Source organism: Mauremys reevesii, linkage group 17, assembly GCF_016161935.1.
Source record: "Mauremys reevesii isolate NIE-2019 linkage group 17, ASM1616193v1, whole genome shotgun sequence".
Classification (NCBI taxonomy): domain Eukaryota; kingdom Metazoa; phylum Chordata; order Testudines; family Geoemydidae; genus Mauremys; species Mauremys reevesii.
The window spans coordinates 14,447,131-14,450,804 of record NC_052639.1 but is presented as its reverse complement, the minus strand read 5'-3'; the positions used below and the strand labels follow the sequence as shown (position 1 = coordinate 14,450,804).

The 3,674-nt window shown below is 44.8% G+C and overlaps 1 long non-coding RNA gene across 1 annotated transcript; it reads left to right on the top strand.

Annotated features, from left to right (window-relative positions):
• Window positions 1–273: 273 nt before the first annotated feature.
• Window positions 274–3,295, top strand: LOC120385226. The gene is made up of 3 exons (XR_005589361.1): window positions 274–333; window positions 1,188–1,322; window positions 3,255–3,295. It is a non-coding gene; the product is annotated as an uncharacterized LOC120385226 (long non-coding RNA).
• Window positions 3,296–3,674: the final 379 nt, after the last annotated feature.

Here is a 3,674-nt window from a genome sequence, read left to right as displayed (position 1 = left end):
AGCTTGGTATTGTCCACCAACTTGATAAGTGTAACAGAGAGACTGTTACTGGGAGGGTTTCACCATGTGTCAGAGGTTACACCCTGGGGGGAGGGGGCTAGGCCTGTACTGGGATAAGGTCACTCTGTGCTTCACAGTGTGGCAGAACCTAGAGTGTCCATTAGCAGGGGAAAACCTGGGGGGAATCGGCTTGTGGAATGTACAAAAGCCCCGTCTGAATTCTTACACCTTGCCCTTTTCACCCCAGCAGGCTACAGAATAACATCCATGTTTTGCTCCAGATCATCCCGTCCTCCCAGGGGGAAGGAAATGGTTGCAATGGAGCTGTCTCAGGTAAGGGATTCTCAGGGAGCTGGTGGTGGGTTCTGCTTGGAGGGAGGAGCAGTAAATGCATAGGAGGGTGGGAATTGCTAGAGGTGGTGGGAGGCAGGAAATATCTCGGGCGGAGAAAGGGAGGGACAGGATGTGACAAACCTGCTGACACTAGTGTAGTTTAGGGTGTGATGGGTTGTCACCCGCAGGGGGCAGTCTGGGGGGCTTCTGGGAACCGCTGTGCCCTCTAACCCTCAAGCTGGGCTGGCCCTTCTCACACTGATTTGCTGGAGATTCAGCCAGCCTCTCCAGTGCCTGTTATCACCCAACAGGACAGCAGGTGACACCATACACCCAACTAAGCTACCTGAGTGCTTTACCTAAGCCGCTCAAGCACAGATAGACGACAACAGCCAATTTCTCAGCTCCCCAACCTTGCACACTTGCTGTAGGATACATTCAGAATTATACCCTCTTATAGTGCACAGGGATCTCTGTAATGTCAGCTCATTAATATAGTTCCCCTTCCCCTCGATCTGGGACAGATGTGCACAGCGAGCTTGTGCTAACCAAGCTGAGATTTTCCCCAGACACGTCACTCAAAATACGCTGGTTAAGATAAAGCATAAAACAAGTTTATTAGCTGTAGAAAGACAGATTAAGTGATTATAAGTGATAACAAACAGATCAAAGCAGATTATTTAGCAAATAACCAAAACTCAAACTACGACTAATATACTAGCTGGATAGAATTTGAATTAGCAGTTTCTCACCCTGACTGATGATACAAGCAGTCCACCAAGTTTCCATACACAAGCTAGAAATCCCTTTATCCTGGGAGCAGCACTTCCCCCACTTCAGTTTTTGTTTCTCAGGTGTTTCCAGGAGTTCTCTTCTGTGGGGAATGAGACCAAGAGATAACGTCACACCACACCTTGTGTAGCTTTTCCATATGGCGTGACCCCTTTGTTCCAAACTCAGTTCCCAGTCCAGTTTGTGGAAAAATACAGGTACTAAAATGGAGTTTAGTGTCATGTGGTCTGGTCACAGGCCCTGCTGCATCATAGTGGGGGAGGGATAGCTCAGTGGTTTGAGCATTGGCCTGCTAAACTCAGGCTTGTGAGTTCAATCCTTGCAGAGGCCACTTAGGAATCTGGGGCAAAAATTGGTCCTGCTAGTGAAGGCAGGGGGCTGGACTAGATGACCTTGCAAGGTCCCTTCCAGTTCTAGGAGATTGGTATATCTCCAATTATTACCTTACCTAGTATCCATGACTAATAGGCTGGCTGAAACATTCAGAGGAAGGCTAAGCTCTTCCACAGTCCATTGTCTTTGTTGATGAGCCATCAGCACTGTCTGGCTTCTTCACTGTTGTACCTGAAAAGCTCGTTGTGGGTGTTACCCAGAGTAAGCACATTTGAAAGACAGATACAGAGTCAATATCCATAACTTCAGATACGAACGTGATATGTGCACACAAATAGGATAATCATATTCAGCAAATCATAACTTTTCCAGTGACACCACACATAATGCATCTTGTACAAAATACATCATAATTATGTCCTAATCATATTATAACCGTACCACTATGATGAATATGGGGGTGTAATGTCAGATAGGGCCTAATTTCAAGGCACAGGAGTTGGGAATGGAACTTCCCTTCTTTGTGGAACAGGAAATAACCCTCCAGCCAGGGCTGGGACAACTTCCCAGACTCCCAGTGATGGAGCCTGAATCTACTCACACTTCATTCTACTCACAACCCCAATCATTGTGGCAACTGCAAACTTTATAAGTGATGATTTTATACACTCTTTTAGGTCATGGATAAGAATGTTAAATAGCACAGGGCCAAGAACCAATCCCTGCGGGAACCTGCTAGAAAGAAATCCACTCGACCCTGGTTCCCCATTTACTATCACAGTTTTTAATCTATTTAATGCATGCCATGTTTATTTTGTATCATTCTAGTTTTTTTAGTAAAAATATTGTGCTGATCAAGTCATATCCCTTACAGAAGTTTAGGTAAATTACATCAATACTATTAGCTGCAACCAAACTTTTGATCTCCTCCAGTAAGGATATCCCGTTAGTTTGATAGGCTCTATTTTCTCTAAACCTTTGTTAGTGGGCACTAATCATATTACCCTTCTTTGATTCTTTATTAATGAATGAAATCCAGTATTGGCTGCTCCATTCTCTTGATGAATATAGATGTCAGATTTCAGGTCTTTTAGAAAGTCTTGGATACAAGTTATCTGGACCCGCTGATTTAAACATATCTGACTTTAATAGCTACTGTCCTCATGACTTTTTGTTGGAATGGAAAGAGTGTCGCCATCAACATCTTATGATACGAGTACATCATCTGTTTTTCTCCAAATCCAGGAGAGAAATATTTATTGAGGACTTTTACCTCTTCTGCATTATTTTGATAATTCTGCCATTTCTATTAGTAAAGTACCATTGTTAGGATTAAGGTTGCACTTAATATACTTTTAAAATCTTCCTTCTTATTGTCATTGATTGGTCATTGATTTCTGATCGCTTTCTTTACCAGTTTTCTACAAATCTGACCTTCTAACTTCTATTCTTTACTATTGACTTCCCCTTTCTTCTATATATTTAATTTGGAGAGTGTTGGGATTCCTACCAGGGAGACACCACTAGGGTCCAGAGACAGCCCCATCTCCTATATCAAGCTCTGGCTAGTAGGTATGTGATAAATGTGAAGATCCTGCCTCCCTCTGTCAGCTGGGAGACACAAAGGTTCTCTCTTTCTACCCTCTGATGCCGCCTGGCTGCTCTAAGCTAGGTGAGGTGGGACTCTGTTAACATGTGCCTCCCGGAGCTTCCATTTACCTGGTGCTGCTGTTCCGTGAATAGTGGGGTTGTGAGTGAGGCAGCAGGTACTGAGTGTTGGACTCTTGCTCTTTCAGGAGCTGGTGACCTTCAAGGAGGTGGCTGTGTACTTCACCAGGAAGAGGGGCTCTGCTGGACCCCGTTCAGAGAGCCCTCTACTGGGATGTCATGCAGCAGAACTATGAGAATGTGACCTCGCTGGGTAAGGATTCCTGTTCCTCTGTTCTTGAAAGGGAAATGAAGAGTGAAGGTTCATGCCACCCCCATAATGCCACCTCTACTCTGTCGTGTTTAAGCATCACCCCAATATGCCAGTGACACACACACTACCAGAGACCCTCCCAAGCTGCAGAACACTTTGGGAACAGAGCACAGGAGCAGTATCACACAGTGCCAAATATCTCCTCTTTATTCAAGTAAAACTGGGGGTTAGGTCCAGCATAATGAATAGAAGCTTCCTACCCCCGGCCTTCTCCCAAAGCCTGAGCCATCTCTAC